We start from the raw sequence: 20,416 nt of genomic DNA on the forward strand, positions 1-20,416 counted from the left end.
ATGATGAAACTGAAACATGTTTTAGTTTTTATATTTTATGTATATGAGTGTTTTGCTTGCATGTATGTATGTGCATAACATGCATTGCCTAGTTCCCATGGAAACCAGAAGGGTACATTGGATCTCCTGGGAGAGTTACATTTGTGAGCCACTATATGGGTGCCCGGAACTGAACCTGGGTCCTTTGGAAGAGCAGCCGGCTCTTAAGCACTGAGCCACCTCCCCAACTCCCTGAAGTATTTAATGATTACCACAATGTTAAAAACAAACAAACAAACGTATTAGCCACCGATCAGAAGACAAAGTATCCAACAGCCCAGTGTGGTGTCTTTCACCTGTAATGCCAACTGAAGGGAGGCAGAATGAAAGAAATCACGAGTTCCGGGTCAGCCTGGGCTGTAGTTCGAATGAAAAACCCACCAGTGTTCAGCTTCAGGGGCTCCCACAAGTCAAATCTTAGAAAACACAGGCATCAAAACAAAAGAAATCGATTACAACACGTTAAGAACCCAAGAATACATGCTATTTAGACTGAAGAAATGGATGAAAAAAAAAAAAAGCTCTTCCTTACATAAGAACGTAAGAATATCATGAAAACAAGTCTTTTAGAGAAGCCTGTACCCATGTTCCATGGTTTCAGGCATGCTGTCCTTTTGCGTCTCTATATATACATATACACATATACATATATATACTGACTCCCGAAGGCTAGGATTAAAGGAGTGCGCCACGACCGACCGCTGCTTCAGCCTTTAAACCCCTAGTCTCCTTCATGAAAAGAAAACCGTGCCCAAAGTGGCAGTGCGTGCCTTTAATTCCAGTACAAAGGAAACAAAGGCGGGTGGATTTTTGAGTTTCAGGCCAGCCTAGACTACAGATTCTATGCTTGCTACGGCTGCATAGAGAGACTTTGTCTCGGATATTTTTAAAGAAAGGAAGAAAAACTGATAGACAATCTTAGCACAGCCCTAAGAGTGGTTCAGGTAGGGGTGTGGTGGTGTGTGCCTTAAAAGCTTGCAGTAAGTTCAAGGTCATCTTGGCCTCCCTGGAGAGATTCAGGGCCATCACGGGAGACTGTCAAAAAACAAAACAACAACAACAAAACAAAAACAAGCAACAGATGCCAAAACTAGTAAGCAGATGTCTGTTTAAGTGCGGTTGTTCAGCAAGCGCTCCACGCTGGACCTCGAAACATTAGGGTGTCAGTTTGTACAACGTCAGAGTCACGGGTCTAAGTCATTTCGGCGCCAAACTCCCTCTGCCACTGTGGGTGCAGGATGTCACCAAAGCCTTTCTCACGCCGCGGGTCCCTTGTGCGCCTGCGCACTGTCGCACAGCCCCCCCCCCCCCCCCCCCCCCGTTCCAGGAGCTGGGGGCGGGGCGGGGCTCGCAGTCTCGGTAGGGCGGGGAGTCCAGAACCCCGTGAAAGAAGCAGGCGGAGCCGGGACTTTCTAGTTTGAGATCAGAACCCCCAAAGCTCTCAGTAGCAAGTCGGTGCCACTGCTGCAGCGCCGAGGTCAGGGTCACCGACCGCTGTCGTGTCGGCGCACTCGGGACCCACCGTCCGGGCGCTGAGTCCGTCAGTCGGGTGAGCCCGGCTCTCACGGCCTACGCTTTTCCAGGGGACTCGAGGGAGGGGCCCGCTCTGCGGACCCCGGGCACTCGGGTGGCCATCCGTGGGTGCAGTCTATGGTGCTGCCGCTCTGCTGCTAAACCCGGCCTGGCTGCTGACGGGGACCGAGAGGGAAGTCGGGGTCGGTTTACACCGTGGAGACACCCAGTGCAGAACGTGGGAACCTCAGATGCCAGGCAGGCCTCGGGGAGCTGAGAGCCGCGGGACATCTCGAAACTAGAGGCCGGGCAGCCCCAGGGGTGGCGGTAACTCCGGTGTCGGCTGAACAGGCTAGCCGAAGCAGCAGACTCGGACACGAATGACCGTGAACTGCCTCCAGTCTCCCTGTCGCTTGCTGTGGTGCATGCGGGTGGGGTCAGTTGGGATCCCTGAAGCGTGGAAGGGGGCTCTGACCAAGTTCAGAAAAGCGTGGGGGTGAAGCCGGAGGGCATCGTGGCACACGCCTGTGATCTCAGGATTTGGGAGGTGGAGGCCGGAGGATAAGACAGTCAAGGTCATCCTCTGCCGCCTGACTTTTGGGTTGCAAGAGACCCCATCTGGAAGAAAAAAAATAAAGAAGAAAGAAGGCCCGGAGTGTCTTGAATTTGCTCCGCCTCTCTAGCCTGCAGGTCTTGGGAAGAGGCCCTAGAAGTCAGCATCCGCTGCTTCAGTTTAAAAGCGAGATTACACGTGAGTTTCTGGTGCCTCTGTGTTTCTGTGAAGTCTGTCTGAATTTTTAGGACATGCGGTTAATCTCCTTCCCTTTGAAAGTTCTCTGTGGAATTTTTTTTTTATTCAGTTCTGTGAGTGATGTCGCTGCCACTCACTCCACGGGGATGATGCGTTCAAGACCAGCCTGGACCACACTGAGACCTTGTCTGCAAAATAAAAAGACAAAAAAGAATGAATTACTCATTGCTCAGGGTCTGAGAATTTCCCTACATTTTCAGTGAGACCTTTTTAGAGCAGTGGATGGTGGGATTCTATGCTATATCCATTTAGTTGGCCCTTTTTTCTTAGGGTTCTCTAATAATGAATATCTGTGCTAAAGGCTGGTGTGTGTTTTGTAAGGCCTAGCGTGTTATTTAAGCGTACTGAGGTTGGTGGCTGGAGATACCGCTGAGGCCCATCCTCCTTCCCTGCACTGGTCAGTTTTTGTTTGTTTGTTTTTGTTTTTTGAGACAGGGCTTCTCTGTGGGGCCCTGGCTGTTCTGGAACTCTCTCTGTAGACCAGGCTGGTCTCGAACTCACAGAGATCTGCCTGCCTCTGCTTCCCGAGTGCTGGAATCAAAGTCTTATGACAGCAGGCCTGGCTCATTGGTTGTTCTTTTTTTAATATTTATTTATTTATTATGTATACAGTGTTAGCTTCCATGTCTGCCTACAGGTCAGAAGAGGGCACTAGATCTCATTATAGATGGTTGTGAGCCACCATGTGGTTGCTGGGAATTGAACTCAGGACCTCTGGAAGAACAGTCAGTGTTCTTATCCTCTGAGCCATCTCTCCAGCTCCTCATTGGTTGTTCTTAAGTGTGACATTTGGATCAGCTGCTGCGTCTCTTGGGGAATTTTCACAAATGCAAGGGCTGGGGCTATCTCTTGGGGAATTTTCACAAATGCAAGGGCTGGGGCTGTAGCTCAGCGACAGAGCCTTTCCCAGCTCGTGCGGGCCTGTGAGCTCTCTCTTTTCAGGGCTGCAGAGCAAACACACGCCAGGAAAGCGCATGCTTTCTTCTAAAACGTACTTTTATGCATGTGTTTACATGTATGTGCGCCACCTACAAGTGTTCGGGAGGATCTGGAGTAACAAGTAGGTTGTGAGGACCATGTGGGTGCTGAGGATCGAACTTAGGTCCCTGGAAGAGCAACCAATGCTCTTAACCCCTGAGCCAACTCGCCCGGTCTTCTAGGTGACCCCAGTGCATCCTGAAGTCTCACTGCCACATTTTGCAGCTGATTGCCCTGTAGTTTGGAGGAGGACATAAAGGACTGTAAGCCACCTCCCACCTCCCGCAGTTTGTGTTGCATGTAAGAAGGGAGAAATGGGATACACTGACACTTAAAATTTGGAAGCTCTGAGCAGCTCTGATCTCATGGCTGCATCCTCTTCCCCAGCTCTGTCTCTGACCAGCTTCTCTAGGGCGTCATGCTCGAGGAAGGACAAGCCAGTTCTTGCAATTCTAGAACCATGGCTCATGTAAGTTGGTTTCTTTGTATCTCAAATTCTGTTTTAAAAAAGTTACAGTATTTATTTATTTATGCCGCCTGTGTGCATGCGCATACAGGCATAAGCATGCTGTGGCACATGTGTGTGTGCATGCAGTATGGGTATGAGCATGCTGTGGGGCACGTGTGTGTGTGTGCATGCAGTATGGGTATGAGCATGCTGTGGGGCACATGTGTTTGTGTGCATGCAGTATGGGTATGAGCATGCTGTGGGGTACATGTGCATGTACATGTGGACATGAGCATGCTGTGGTACACATGTGCATGCGTATACAGGCATAAGCATGCCGTGGCACATGTGTGTGTGTGCATGCAGTATGGGTATGAGCATGCTCTGGGGCATGTGTGTGTGTGCATGCAGTATGGGTATGAGCATGCTGTGGGGCACATATGTGTGTGCATGCAGTATGGGTATGAGCATGCTGTGGGGCACGTGTGTGTGTGCATGCAGTATGGGTATGAGCATGCTGTGGGGCACATGTGCATGTACATGTGGACATAAGCATGCTGTGGGGCACATGTGCATGTACACGTGGACATAGCATGCTGTGGCACACACATGACTGTCAGGGCACAACTTTTGGAGTTGGTTCTCTCCTTCTCCCTGGTTTGTCCTGAGAATAGACCCAAATCCTCAGCTTCCCACGTGGGTCCCTGGGATAAAGCGCATGCAGTTATTTATTTATGTTTATTCATTTTGTGTGTGTGGTTGGGGGGGGGGTGCCGCAGGTGTCTGTGCAGGGTAAAGGAGCCAGTTCTCCTTCCACCCATCACGTCACCTGGCGTGGCCGCGGCAGCTTTTACCCAGCGCACCCTCTTGACTGCCCTGTCAGTTTTGGTCTATCAGGTTGAACAAACACTTCCTAACAGAATCCGATCCTCCGACTGCTCCCCAGTCTTCCACTACACGGTGTGTGTGTGTGTGTGTGTGTAGCCCCCACACCTGCCTGCTCTGTGTGTCCTTCTCTCCGTCTTCATCCGAGGGTGCACTGACCAAATCGGTCCCTGACAGGAGCTTACTTGATGTGAACCCCAGAGGATCAGAAAACCTCTCCTTAAAATATCACTGCTCCCACAGAATTGCATTGTGAGCAGTTACTACATACGTAATTTAAATTTTCCATTGTTGACAGAGTAAAGGCACATATATAGTATTACCTATTTTATTCTTTTTAAATATTTACTTAATTTTATTGTATGTGAGTGTACCTGCATGTATATATGTGCACTGCATGCATGCTGGAGCCCTCAGTATCGGAAGAGGATATTAGATCCCTTAGAACTGGAATTACTGGTGGTTCTGAGCCACCATGTGGGTTCTGGGGACCAAACCTGGGCCCTCTGCAAGAGCAGAAAGAGCTCTTAACATCGGAGCCGTTTCTTCTGCCCCTTGTAAACATCTTCTCAAGATTTTCTTAGTTAATTTTGATGCGCGCGCGCGTGTGTGTGTGTGTGTATGTGTGTGTGTGTTTGCAAATGCGTGTTATGCATTCTCAGCATGTGCGCCCGGACCTCTGGCTCCGCAGGGCAGCAGTGCTCTTGACCACTGAGCCATCTGCTTAGCCTCCTGTGGGTTTGAATGAGAACGCCCCCCCCCCAAAGGCTCATGTATGAAATGACTTCTATTACTGTTTATTATATTAAAACTTGGGGACAAATATAAGATAAGAACCTGAGACAACCAAAGCGGTCATGATACACCTGCAACCGCCTGCCTCCCAGCTCCTAAAAGGCCTGGCAGCCTTCTGGCCCCACCCCCTCTTCCCAGGGGCCTCTCTTTCTCCCTCCTGAGTCCACCAAGGACTCTGATTAATTTTCGGTCAGCTGAATGTGAACCTGACATCTTGAACCAAACGCTGTATTCAAATGGACAACAGACCATGATATAAACAAAATTCCCATAAGACATATATTTGAAAACTTGGTCCCCAGTTAGTGGGAATATTTGGGAAGGATTAAGCTGTGTGGCCTTTTTGGAGGAGTCGTGTTTATAGGGTGAGCTCTGAGGCTTCAAAAGCACGCACCAAGCACAGGTCTTTGTCTCTCTGTCTCTTTGTCTCTCTTTCTCTTGTGTATCTGTCTGTCTGTCTGTCATCTGCCTGCTGCCTGTGTATCAGGATGTAAAGCTCTCAGCTGCCATGCCTGTCTGCTTCCATGACGACCATGGACTAACCTAAAACTACAAGGAAGGCCCCAATTAAATGCTCTTTTATAAGAGCTGGCTTGGTCTTGGTGTTTCCTCACAGTCAGGGAACAGTAACTTAGACACACCCCCAGTCCATCTTATCGCGGTTTATCTTACACACAGTACACGGCTTGTCGTTTCAGAGTGAGGTGATGTTCAGAGACGTGACTGTGAACTTTTCTCAGGAAGAGTGGGAATGCCTGAATTCTCACGAGCGGGACCTGTACAAAGATGTGATGTTAGAGAACTACAGCCACCTGGTGTCCCTGGGTAAGCTCACCTCCATCACTGTCGCGTGTGCTGACCACCAGGAGACCCTCTCTCTGTGGTTTGGAGTGGGCACCTCTGTGTAACACTTTCATGATCCCACATAGATCAAATACATAATTATAATTAAAAATAAGTTTTAAAAGGATAGAGTTGTATGTGTTTAAATGAAAATAAAGTCATGTCTCTACACTTGATACTAAAAGGCTTTAAATTCTAGTGTTTTCCTACCCTGAGAGCCATAGTTGTTTTGAAGAATTGACTAAATAATCTTTGGATCCTGGAGAGATGGCTCATAAATTAAGAGCACTGGCTTCTTTTGCAGAATATGTAGGTTTGGGTCCCAGCATCCATTCCCATCCCCAGTTCCAGGGGATCCAGCGCCCTCCTATGGCCTCTGGGAATACTGCATGCACATGGTGCATGGATATACATGCAGGTAAAACACCCGTACACATAAAAATAAAACTAAAAAAAAAAAAAACTAAACAGTTAGGTGGTGATGGCGCACGCCTTTAATCCCAGCACTCAGGAGGCAGAGGCAGGTGGATCTCTGAGTTTGAGGCCAGCTTGGTCTACAAAGTGAGTTCCAGGACAACCAAAGGTATCCTGTATCCAAAACCATGATAATGATGATAATTAATAATAATAAAACTCTGCATGTGCCCTGACCACACACAAAGTCTCCTGCACCTCGTCTTCCATTCACTATGTAGCCACGACACTACACCCCGATCCTCTTTCCTTTCCCTCCCAAGTGCTGGGGTCACAGCCATGTATCACCCCACCTGGCCAATAGATTTATTCTGTACATACATTCTGCTCTGTTCTTTCAAGCAGGATGCTCCATTTCTAAGCCAGATGTGATCACCCTGTTGGAACAAGGGAAAGAGCCCTGGATGGTTGTGAGGGAGGAGAAGAGAAGGGGGAGCCAAGGTGAGTAGGCGCTCATCAGGCAAAGTCAACCTGTGACTGTTGTGCCTGCTGGTTGGAGGATGCACTCTCAGGTGCTGATGGGAAAGGCTGGAGGACACACTCTTAGGTGCTGATGGGGAAGGCTGGGATGCACTCTTAGGTGCTGATGGGGAAGGCTGTAGGACGCACTCTTAGATGCTGATGGGGAAGGCTGGAGGACACACTCTTAGGTGCTGATGGGGAAGGCTGGAGGACACACTCTTAGATGCTGATGGGGAAGGCTGGAGGATGCGCTCTTAGGTGCTGATGGGGAAGGCTGGAGGATGCACTCTTAGATGCTGATGGGGAAGGCTGGAGGATGTGCTCTTAGATGCTGATGGGGAAGGCTGGAGGATGCGCTCTTAGGTGCTGATGGGGAAGGCTGGAGGATGCACTCTTAGATGCTGATGGGGAAGGCTGGAGGACGCACTCTTAGATGCTGATGGGGAAGGCTGGAGGATGCACTCTTAGATGCTGATGGGGAAGGCTGGAGGATGTGCTCTTAGATGCTGATGGGGAAGGCTGGAGGATGCGCTCTTAGGTGCTGATGGGGAAGGCTGGAGGATGCACTCTTAGATGCTGATGGGGAAGGCTGGAGGATGCACTCTTAGATGCTGATGGGGAAGGCTGGAGGATGCGCTCTTAGGTGCTGATGGGGAAGGCTGGAGGATGCACTCTTAGATGCTGATGGGGAAGGCTGGAGGATGCGCTCTTAGGGGAAGGCTGGAGGATGTGCTCTTAGGTGCTGATGGGGAAGGCTGGGATGCTCTCTTAGATGCTGATGGGGAAGGCTGGGATGCTCTCTTAGATGCTGGTGGGGAAGGCTGGAGGACGCACTCTTAGATGCTGATGGGGAAGGCTGGAGGATGCACTCTTAGATGCTGATGGGGAAGGCTGGGATGCTCTCTTAGATGCTGATGGGGAAGACTGGAGGATGCACTCTTAAATGCTGATGGGGAAGGCTGGGATGCTCTCTTAGATGCTGATGAGGAAGAGACATTAAACTTGGAAAGAAAACTTAGGTCTTTTACGAATGAGTCACCAGTGTCATATCTTCTATGCCAGATTGCCATTTGTTTCTTCTCTCTCGTTTGCCTGCCTTTTCGATAAGGGAAAGCTTTCTTGTCTAGTGAGAATATTCTTCCTGTGTTTTATATCTAATTTCTTCATAGATAATCCTTTGGTTTATCCCGCACTCCTTAAGAACCTTTGTGTAGCTACTTTGCTGGTATGTTTGTGTGTGCATCGCTTGCATGTCTGGTGTCCACTGAGGCCATAAGAAGGCACCAGATCCCCTGGAGACTGGAGTTTCAGGTGGCCATGAACCACCATGCATGTGTTGGGACCTGAACTCTGGTCCTCTTCAGCAGCCAAGAGCCCTTCACTGCTGAGCCATCTCAGCAGCCTGCATTTTCTTTTCTGAGATAGGGTCTTACTGTGTAATGAGGCGGCCTGTGAATTCCTCATCCTCTGGTCTCAGATCGTCTCCTGTCTGGGACTACAGGTGTGTGCCACTACGCCCACTTGCATTTCAGTTCTTATGTATGTAATTATTGTTTTCATCTTATGGAGCTTATATTTGTAAGGAAGTCATACAACAAGTGGGGATTAAGAGCACTGATGGTTAATACACAGGAGCTGGGTTTGGTGTCCAGCACTCACACTGTGGCTCACAACCATCTGCAACTTCCATTCCAGGGGATATGTGGCCTTTTCTGGCCTTCAAGGACATATATGAACATGGTACACAAACATGCATGCAGGCAAAACTAATGTAAAAGTTGAAAAATAAACAAACACATGCTTGTGTTCAGGGTGTAGCGTAGTGGTTGAGCATCTGTTGAGCCATGGCCTTACCATCTGACCACACAACCATATGAAACAAAAAATAAATGGTTGCCGGGCGGTGGTGGCGCACGCCTTTAATCCCAGCACTTGGGAGGTGGAGGCAGGCGGATCTCTGTGAGTTAGAGACCAGCCTGGTCTATAAGAGCTAGTTCCAGGACAGGCTCAAAACCACAGAGAAACCCTGTCTCGAAAAACCAAATAATAAGAATAAGAATAATAAGAATAATAAGAATAAATAAAATAAATAAAAATAAATGGTTTATTAATATCCTGGAATGACCAGGGATGTTGGTTCTTTAGTCCTAGCTCCTAGGAGACAGGTGGATCTCTGGGAACTCGAGGCCAGCCTAGTCTAATAATAGGCTCCAGGCTAGCCAGGGTCACATAGTGAAACTTTATCTGGAAAAAGTAACCTTGAAGAAAAGTGATTAGGGTAATGATTTATATGGAGAATTAGAATAAGGTGCAGGGACCAGAGTGAGGGAATGTTGTAGGAGCGGCGGGTTGCGTTCCTGCCCAGCTCCCGCATGGCTAGCTTTGCCCAAAATAATTACACGGAAACTGTATTCTTTTAAACACTGTCTGACCCATTAGTTATAACCTCTTATTGGCTAGCTCTTACATATTGATCTAACCCATTTCTAATATTCTGTGTAGCACCACGAGCTGGCTTACCAGGAAAGATCTTAACCTGCGTCTGTCTGGAGTGGGAGAATCATGGCGACTGCCTGACTCAGCTTCTTTCTTCCAGCATTCTCTGCCTACCTAATTTTCTGTCCTATTAAAGGGCCAGGGCAGTTTCTTTATTTAACCAATGAAATCAACACAAAACAGAAGACTCCCACATCAAGGAGGGATGTACGAAAGGGATGTAGGAGAGGGAGTACGAAAACAACCAACTGAAGAGGCTCTGGTTGGCTAAAGATGGGATTGCGCGAGTGTCAGGTCCCTCAACTCCGAGGCCTTGCAGCACACAAAGTATGTTTTATTCATAAAGGCGGCTTTGGCTTGTTTGTTGTTTGTTTGTGCTGGTGCTGAGGATGGAAGCCACCCAGACACTCCACCACAGCCCTGGGCAGAGTCCCTGACGGCCTGTTTCCTATCCGTCTTTAAGGCCTCCTTAACTGCGCTTACTTCTCCAGCAATGCAATGTGCATGAATTAATATTATTTGAAGACTAGGTCTCATCCTGTAGCCTGGTTGAAGCTCACCATACACTATGCTGTCCCCGAGCTCACTGAGATCCTCTGTCTCCTGAGTGCTGGGATTAAAGGCGTGTGCCGCCACTCCACACCCTTTTTATTTTCAAGTGTGTGTGTGTGTGTGTGTGTGTGTGTGTGTGTGTGCGCGCGCGCGCGCGCGCATTTGACTTTGTTTACTTACTGTTGCGCTTGGAGAATTGATCCTCATGGTTGCTTATAGTTGTGGATTGCCCAGTCTCGGTTCAGTGCTGTATTTGTATGACATCATTTCCTTAGCTTTTTTTCTCTTGATGAGGGCTTCCAGGTTGGGCATGTTACAGATAATGTTGCTATATGACATAAATTCTTTTTTAAAATACTTTTTTATTTAAAAAAATTATTGAGCTCTTGGACTTGGGATGTAGTTCAGTTAATAGACTCTTCCCTACTATGCACAAAGCCCTGGGTTAGATCCCCTCCACCACATAAAACCAGGTGTGGTGGCACACACCTGTAACCCTGTACTAGGGAGATCAGAAAGCTTACGGCCATCTTTGGTAATGTGCTGAGTTCGAGGCCAGCCTAGCCAACATGAATGAAAACCTGTCTCGAGGAAAATCAAGGCAGATGACAAGATAAAATGTATCAAACTCTTTAAAAATATGAATGTGTTTGTATGTATTTATGTGCTTGTTTTGCTTACATACATACCTGTGTGTGTGTGTGTGCCTAGTGCCTGCAGAGACCAGAAGGGATTAGAGACGGTTGTGAGCCATGTGGGTGCTGGGAACAGAACAGAGGTCCTCTGCGGGTGCAGCAAATTCCCTTAGCTGCTGAGTCACCTCTCCATTCCCTGTTTTCAGAAATGGAAAGGAAGCAAGTGCGGTAGAGCTACAAGGAGCAGAGGTGTTAACAATTCGTGTATGGTAAACACAGGCCATACTATTCATGGGAAAATATACTTACTCTGCTTAAGAGACACATCATTAAAAACTTTAGGTAGTGAGGCTGGAGAAGTGCCTCAGCATGTAAGAGTACTTCACAACCATCCTGCATCCTTTGCAGAACCCACACAGCAGCTTACAGAGGACTCTGGCCTCTGCACATTTGTGATGCACATAAACTCACGCAAGCTAACACACACAAGATGCATACAATTCATAAAGATATTTTAAGTACAGATTCTCAAACTTTGATCTATATCCAAATAACCTGATCTCATCATCTCCCATCCCTCTTAGACTTTTTATTTTCAAAACACGTGATTTTTGGGGGGCTATTTAGCCGATTTGCTGCTGGTTTTGTCTTGTTTTGTTTTCCTTGTCTTGAGCCAAACACTTGCGATGTAGCTCAAGCTGGCCTGCCTGTGTGCCTGCACGTGTGACTAAAGCATCTTCCTCAGCCTCTGGAGTGCTGGGGGCAGACATGCCGGCACGTCTGGTTTAAGCCTGCTTTCTGTTGTTTTTGGTTTCTGTTCTAAAAACTTGTATCTGTTTATTTCATCCAGATTGGGAGAGTGTCATGTGTTTATCTTTTTTTTTTTCTAGATCTGGAATCTAGGTATAGCAGTAAGGTGTTATTTCAAGAAAATAGTACTCATGAAATTAATTTATCTCCATGGGAAATAATGGAAAGAATTAAAAGGCATGGCCTCGAAGACTCCTTTTATGGGAAAGAATTTGAATATAAAATGTTTGAAGAACAAGAGAATTCTCATAGATTATATTCCAGGCAAATGACAAAACCCACCCCTGGAAAAAGACCTCTGTACAGAAAACGCTCATCTGTTGGTCTCTATCAGAAAAATAGCAGAGAAAAGCCCTACGGGTGTGAGGAGTGTGGAAAGGCTTTCAAAGTCCGCCAACAGCTTACTTTCCATCAGAGAATCCACACCGGTGAGAAACCCTACGAATGTAAAGAATGCGGGAAAGCCTTCCGACAGTGCGCCCACCTCAGCCGACACCAGAGGATTCACACTTCTGACAAGATCTACGAATGCAAGAAGTGCACAGAGATCTTCACGTGCAGCTCAGACCTCCGCGGACACCAGAGAAGTCACGTCGGCGAGAAGCCGTATGAGTGTCGAGAGTGCGGGAAGGCCTTCCGCGTGCGGGGACAGCTTAGTCTCCACCAGAGGATCCACACGGGCGAGAAGCCCTACGAGTGCAGGCAGTGCGGGAAGACCTTCCGCCAGTACGCGCACCTTACCCGGCACCAGAGGCTCAGCAGTGCCGGCTCGAGCTACAAGTGCGACGAGTGTGGCCAGACTTTCCTGTGCAGCACGGGCCTGCGGCTGCATCACAAACTGCACACGGGAGAGAAGCCATACAGCTGTGCGGAGTGTGGGAAATCCTTCCGCGTGCGGCAGCAGCTCACCATGCACGAGCGGATCCACACGGGCGAGAAGCCCTTTGACTGTAACGAGTGCGGGAAGAGCTTCAGCCGCGGCTACCATCTGACGCTCCACCAAAGGATCCACACCGGGGAGAAGCCGTACGAGTGTAAGGAGTGCCGGAAGTTCTTCCGCCGATACTCGGAGCTCATCTCTCACCAGGGTATTCACGTCGGGGATAAGCCATATGACTGCAAGGAATGCGGGAAGGCCTTTCGGCTCTTCTCCCAGCTGACGCAACACCAGAGTATCCATTTTGGTGAGAAGCCATACAAATGTTTGGAATGTGAGAAAACTTTCCGGCTGCTCTCGCAGCTTACTCAACATCAGAGCATCCACACGGGGGAGAAACCGTACGACTGCCGGGAGTGTGGGAAAGCCTTTCGGCTCCACTCGTCACTAATCCAGCATCAGAGAATCCATTCCGGGGAGAAACCATACAAATGCACCGAGTGTAAGAAGGCCTTCAGACAGCACTCGCACCTCACCTACCACCAGCGAATTCACAAGAATTCTTAAGCATCCTTTGAAGAACCCTTCCGTTGCAAATATGATAGGGGGCATTAGAAAATTCTAGAAGAAAAGGGTTTTAATCCTTTTTTGCTTCTTGCACACAAGTGATGGCATGAAAGGTTTCAATCAGAGGAAAAAGGTGTTAAATTTCAGGAACTTCTCTCTAGAACGGCGCTTCACAGAAGGAGTGAATGCCTATACCGTACACCCAAGGGTGTAGCCAGGGCACCAATTCATCTTGAAAATTAATAAATAAAAGGAACTTCTGTATAAGCCATGTCTCAAAGCTTCTGAAAGTTGTTGAGATTTTCAGCAGACTCAGGCAGAACATAGCAAAATGACCTAGAGCAGGGGTTCTCAACCTGTGGGTCACAACCCCTTTAGGGGTCGAGCAGCCCTTTCACAGGGGTCACCTAAGACCATTGGAAAGTAGGTATTCATAATCCGTAACAGTAGCAAAATTACAGTTATGAAATAGCAATGAAAATAATTTATGGTTGGGGTCACCACAACATGAGGAACTGTATTAAAGGTTGCAGCATCAGGACGGAAGCTCTAGGGGTAAAGACCATTGAGTGGTAGACTGACTTGAACTGGGTAGTGAATAGATCAGGTTGGGAGCCTCTGAACCAGTGGAGAATAATAAAGAATTCTGTGCCTTCCAGCGTGACAGCTACAACAACGACACCTAACTGAGCACTGAACCTCTAAACTGTACAGCCCTAACTGCCAGTTTAGAGAAAGGAAGGAAGGGGACAGATTTTCTGGTAAAACAAGAAGCAAAGAACAGGATTTCTCTGTAGCATTGGGGCCTGTCCTGGAACTTGCTCTGTAGACCAGGCTGGCCTTGAACTCACAGAGATCCACCTGCCTCTTGACCCCCTCTCCCAGTGCTAGGATTAAAGGTCTGCATCACCGCCATTTGGCTCTACTTGGCTCAACCAGCAAAGTGACAGTAGAAAAAGAGGTAGCACTTTTTGAATATTGAAAAAGACTTGAAAGACGTAGGTCAGTTGCACTGGGAATTCTTAGATCATGAGTTGGAGCGAATGTGTAAACAAGACAGGAAGTCTGCAGGGGAAAGCAGTGCCCTGAACTCAATCTGGAAGTTCATGGACTAGACCCATGTGATTTGATATGGTGTCACTAGCAACATGCTAAGCACTTAAAGTCGAGGTATGTGGCCCCTCCAAATTATAACAAGATTTAGTGTAAAATACGAGACTTTGAAGTCTTAGTTCCTTGCTGCTCAGGGTAACTCGGGGATGAGGCAAGCATGCTGTGATGTCAGCTGGGGCAGGAGGCGGGAGTGAGCATGGACGGATCCTGGAGTTTGCTGGCTAACCAGTCTAGCTGGACCCAGATACTGAGAGACCCTACTTGAAAAGTAAGGTAGACAGCTAATGCCGAGTCCCCTCTGACCTCTCGCACAGGCGCATGACACAGAGACATGCACACACAAGAACCTCCATCCTGGGAAACAGGCAGGTGAATCTGAGTTTAAGCCAAGCTAGTCTACATAACAAGTTCCAGGCCAGCCAGGGGTACACAGTGAGACCACCACCAACAATTAAAAACATTTAAGTAAAAAAAGTATTATCTAGTCCAGGCCTTCACAATCCTTTTTGTGCTTTTAAAGTTTTCTACATATTTAAGAGAGAAGTGAATTGTGTTTGCAAACTTATGAACATTTTAAAATTATCTTTTTATCAGTAATAAAGACTTTTTTATGGATGGTGATGTCAAGCAGATGATTCGCCTGTGACCACTCTCTTGAGCTTCTGTACTGCGTCACACAGTTGACCTTTCTACCGTAAAGTAAAATAGAAGCAAACTCAGGTGTCTTTATTCCCGACAAGGCTTTTTGCATACTGGGGTCTGCACGGTACAATAATCCAAATCTTCTCAAATAAGATCTGAAACTTGATCATATTTGAGACGAATTTCTAGGAAACATACTGGTAGTGCTTTGCTCTCTTCCTTCCCTTCCCTTCCCTTCCCTTCCCTTCCCCCTTCCCTTCCCTTCCCTTCCCTTCCCTCCCCCTCTCCTCCCTTCCCCAACCCCCCCTTTCTTCCTTCCTTTCTTTCTGTTTTGGAGATAGGGTCTCACTGGTCTGCTCCAAATTCACCGTCTGCCTCTGCCTCTTTAGTGCTGCAATTACAGGCATGCACCTCCACTTTTGGCTACTGGGTGATGCATTTTTAAAAGAGTGCCATAGTTAAGTGAGAACATTATGTACTGTGTGTTAGAATCAGTACTTTTTTAGAAAATGAAACTAAAATCTGACCAGAATGAAATAATTCGGACTTATTTAACTACTTAATCTTTTTGTAGGAGGCCGCTTGCTCATTTCCTGGTCGCCCAGACTCCCGAAATAATCACACAGAAACTATATTATTTAAACTACTGCTTGGACCATTATCTCTAGCTTCTTATTGGCTAACTCTTACATATTAATTTAACCCATCTCCATTAATCTGTGTATCACTACGAGGTCATGGCTTACCAGCAAAGTTTCTTTTCTCCTTGACTCCACCTCCTTTCTCCCAGCATTCAGTTTAGTTTTCCTGTCTACCGCTGTTCTGCTCTATGCAGGCCCAAGACAGTTTGTTTATTAACCAATGGTATTCACAGCAGACAGAGGGGAATCCCACATCATAACATAGTTATTTCCAGTGCACTGTCACTCAGTGCCTCTGAGTGTGTGGGACATTAGCAATTAGTAAATACTGCTAACGTGAAATAGAAGACTACACTAGTGGGAAGTTTCGATCTTATGCCACCAATGCACATACAGGTCCCTTCCCAGGGTGTGGCACCCGGTTCCAGGGTCTGCTTATTGGCCTGATTCTCTTCTGCAGCAGTTGGGAGTTTTAACTCTAAGGAACAATACAAGTGTTCCTATGGGCAACAATACAAATACATCCCCCACAGCACAATTCTGAGCAAAATAAGCAGACATAAAAGACGGCTTTCCTGGGCTGGACTGTAGCTCAGCTGGTAGAGCGCTCGTTTAGCATGCAGGAGTCCTGGGTTTGATCCCCAGCACTGCGTATGAGGCACAGTGGCACACGTCTAAAACCACAGAACTTGAGAGCTAGAAACAGGAGGCTCAGGAGTTCAAGGTCAGCCTTGGCCACAGAGGCAGCTCAAGCTCAGCCTGGGCTACAGGAGACCCTCTCTTTGCTTTGTTTGTTTTGTTTTTGAGAGAGGGTTTCTCTGTGTAACCCTGGATATCCTTGAACTCTGTAGACCAAGCTGGTCTCAAACTCAGAGAGATCTGCCTGTCTCTGCTTCCCAAGTTCTAGAATTAAAGGTGTGTGCCAGCATCAACACCAGGCTAGAGATGCTGTCATAAAAAACAACCATAGTCTATGATCCTATCTATAGTAAGTACAAAAGTTGATACTTTTTTATGTAGTTAGAAGGCAGGATGGTGGGGTGGGCTGCCCAGGAGTAGTAATGAGAGAAACGGGGTTCCGAGGACAGCAGCGTCTGGTCACTTAGTTTGGGTGCTGATGGCAGATGTATTCGGTTTGTGAGAATTCACACTGTGCACAGGTCCTGCACATCTCTGCTTTGATGTTGCACAACTAAAAGTTTTTGTCTCGGGAAATGATACTGAGTTCATATAAATACTTCAGATTTAATGTCTCTATTTTAAACTTTGTCCTTGTTTTCTTTATAGCAATTTTTTTATTCTCTCACAATACAGCCATTGTTCTGGAAGACACATGAAGTGCTGCGTGTAAAGCCAGCTTCGCTAATAATCCGGAATGAAGCCAAAGTTTGCTTTGCTGTGCTTAAATACTCACTGAAGGACCAGTGAGATGAGACAGAAGCAGTGCCTAGTGCGTCTGACAACGTGAACCCCCACAGAGGTAGAAGGAGAAACCTGACCCCTAAGATTGTCCTCTGACCTTTGTCATGGAGTGCACACAGCCACATTTACACACAGGCATTGTGAACACAGCAGGGAAGTCACTAACATGGTAGTCAAGGGCTGGGGAGATGGCTCCGTGGTGGCAAAAGCACTTGCTGTATGCATGCTGTTGGCATCCCAGGACCATGTAACAGCCGGGCCATAGCACACACGCCGGTAATCCCAATCTTTCTGAGTGGAGATGAGAAGCAGAGACAAGAGAATTCTTGGAAGCTCACAAGCTTGGCACCTGCAGCAGGAAAACAACAGAGATGCTGTCTCCCAGGAGAGCAAGGCCAGTACCTGAGGTTGTCCTCTGGCCTGGGCATGTGACCACATTTGTGATCTTGTGTTCAGATTTAGCCAAAATTGTAGTTCTTAAAACATCATGATCTGTAATTAGGTTTATTTGGTTATTTTCTATCTTTAAGGACTGATGTGGTTTTTTTTTTTTTGGTTATTTTCTATGTTCAAGGACTGATGTTTTGTTTCTGACTTATTTTTAATCCTTGTGTATATGAGCATGTTCATACGTGCATGTATGCATATAGAGGGTACAGATTGATGTCTGGCGTCTTCGTCACTTTTCACCTTATTTTTGGAGACAGGGTTTCTCTGTGTAGTTCTGACTGTCCTGGAATTCCCTCTGTAGACCAGGCTGGCCTCAAACTCACAGATATCCACCTGCCTCTGCCTCATGAGTGCTGGGATTAAAATCATGCACCACCACCCACTGCCTAGCGATTAAAAGAAAAAAGGAAACATTTCCATGGTTTTAAAGTTAAAACTAGGCTGAGATTAGTGGTCCATCCTTGTAGTCTCGGTATTTGGGAAGCAGAAATAAGAGTACTGAGTCCAGTCCAGTCTGGGCTATGATGTAAGCCTGTATTTCAAATAAATTGCCAGGTATGATGGCTCACAACTTTAATTCCGGTGTTTGGGAAGCAAAGGCAGGCAGATCTCTGTGACTTTGAGGGCAGCCTGGTCTACATAGCAAGTTCCAGGCTAGCTTTGGCTACATAGTGAGACACTGTCTCAGAAAACACCCCTCCAAAAAAATGTAAGGGGAGTGCTAGAGAGGTGGTTCAGTGGTTATTAAGAGCACACACCCCTCTTGCGAAAGACTCAGCCGTGGTTCTCAGAACCCATGTTGGGTCACCCACAGCCACCTCGATCTCCAGCTCCAGGGGATCCAGTGCCCCTCTCTTGGTCTCCATAGGCACTGCACACAGTTGCTCATACACGTACGTAAACACACACAAATACATAATAAATAATAAAATTAAAGTCAGAAAATAAGTTTTGGGAATAACTTTGTAACAATCCTGATTGGTGAAAAATGTAACTGTAACTTCTGTAACTTCTACATGAAGGTCTCACTGATACTTAAGTTCGTCCAGTGCTTCACTCCTTTTCCTGCTGGTTGGCTGTAAGCCCTCAGTTGACTATTGGCAATACTTTCTTTTTAGAGACAACCCAGAGTAGCGCTCCTCTTGCCCCAGCTTCCCAAATGCTGGAATTAAAGACGTGACCCACTGTGCCAAGCATGTTACAGTACTCCTTTTTATAAACAAAGAAACAAAAAATAATTATTTTTGCATGTGGCATTCAGCAGTCAACTTGCAGAAGTCGATTCTCGCCTTTCACCGTGTTTCCCAGGGGATCAAACTCAGGTTATCAGGCTTGGCAGTAAGCTCCTTTACCAACTTAAAGAAAATTATCCTTGCAGATTTAACTGCTATAGTTCAGTCTTTCTTGGACCCAGCCCTCTCTCAGCATCGTGAGTTTCCAGGGGACCGCCACTCGAGGGGCGACGAACGGGACCACGCGGTCTTCTGGGAAATGTAGTCCAAGACCGTCCAGTGACCGGATGGGCGCGGCTAGCGTGGGCTGAGTCATCCAATCCCCAGGCGGAAATCTGACCAGGGAGGCTGTTCCAAATTCGGCTTCCTGCTGGAAGTTGGGGTCGGGAAAGCGAATGTGGGATCCCAGGTTCTGAAACCAAAGCAGGCGGGGCTGTTTGACCAAGAGGAAGCTAGCCTCGTGCTCTAGGTGACAGAGTCCTCAATGGCAACCCTGAGTGTGTGTGAGAAAGATCTTGGGGAGATGACGTGTGCCGCTGGGTCCGGGGGGAGTTGAACGGCGGAGAAACTGCGAGGTAAGAAAACCGTGCGGTGAGCGAGAGTTGGGGTCAAGCTGTGCCGCTTTGTGCGTGGAGCGCGCTGTTGTGGGTCTTGTTGACTGGGTGGATCACTGCGCGAGTGACTGAGATCACAGAGAAATCTGACGCCTCCCAAACCTCATTCTCTTTTCAAATTACGATTAGTAATTGTGTTTCTTCCTGTACGTTATGGGAGCAAAAGGTACAGCTGATAATAACTAATTAGCATTTTATTTTTCCCTGAGATAATTGCGCGAAGGCAACCCGCAGGCATTATGACTTCTTAAACACAGTGTGTTTTGTCCCTGAGGTGTGCTGGGGGCGGGGGCATGCCCAGGATCCTTTAAGCAGACAGGTACTCTTCCTTCGAGAATTCTTGAGGAGACACAGGCCAGCTTTTCAGACTGGCCTCTTAAGTCTCTTTATAGCCAAGGTTGACCTGAACTCCAGGGTCTCAAGTGGTTTCTGTTCTTTCATTGGGTTTGTTCAGACTGGCGATCTTGCTGTTTAGCCCTGGTCACCCTTCAGGAGGCAATCCCCCTCCCTCTTAACGACTGAGATAGCAGGTGTGAACCACCCGGTCCTCCCCAGAGACGTGATTAGCTGTGGAGAGCAACATCAGGCACAACTAAAGTAAGCTGCAGAGAGGCACAGTGCGGAAAGCCGGAGGAGCACAGCCATGCGTGACCGTGTTATCCAGAAGTGACAGCACAGTGTCGTCTCTTTTCCTCCTCGAAGTGTTTAGAAAACTCAGCGCTGTAGCACTCCCTCCTTTCCTTTTGAGACATGGCCTCTCTGTGTAGCCCTGTCAAGAACTTGCTATTCGGACTGTGCTGACCACAGAGACCCGGCTGCCAGTGCTGAGGTTACAGGTGCGGGCCACCGTCTCTAAACCATGTGTATAGAAGATAGCGTGATTGAAGAGCAAGCTCAGCTGTCAAGTGGTAGTTTTTGTTTATGTTTGAGATGGACTGTAGCTCATGCTGGCCTCCAACAGGATAAATCGGAGCCCGCTCATCAGTTGGTGCCTGAATTAAAATCCAGGTCTTGTGTTGTTCTCTTTCAGGTAGATTATAACTTCACTGAACTGGTGGAATCTAGTTTGAACGAGAGACTGATGGGAGGCTAGAACAGTGGAGGGGGCTCTTAGTGAA

General features: G+C 47.5%; 1 pseudogene; it reads left to right on the forward strand.

Moving 5' to 3' along the window:
• The first annotated feature begins 1,398 nt into the window (after positions 1-1,398).
• The window catches only part of LOC121449964, a 50,078-nt pseudogene continuing 31,060 nt past the window's right edge, over positions 1,399-20,416 (forward strand).

Source organism: Microtus oregoni, unplaced genomic scaffold, assembly GCF_018167655.1.
Source record: "Microtus oregoni isolate MIOR12 unplaced genomic scaffold, Mior012 000006F_ref0000085, whole genome shotgun sequence".
Lineage (NCBI taxonomy): Eukaryota > Metazoa > Chordata > Mammalia > Rodentia > Cricetidae > Microtus > Microtus oregoni.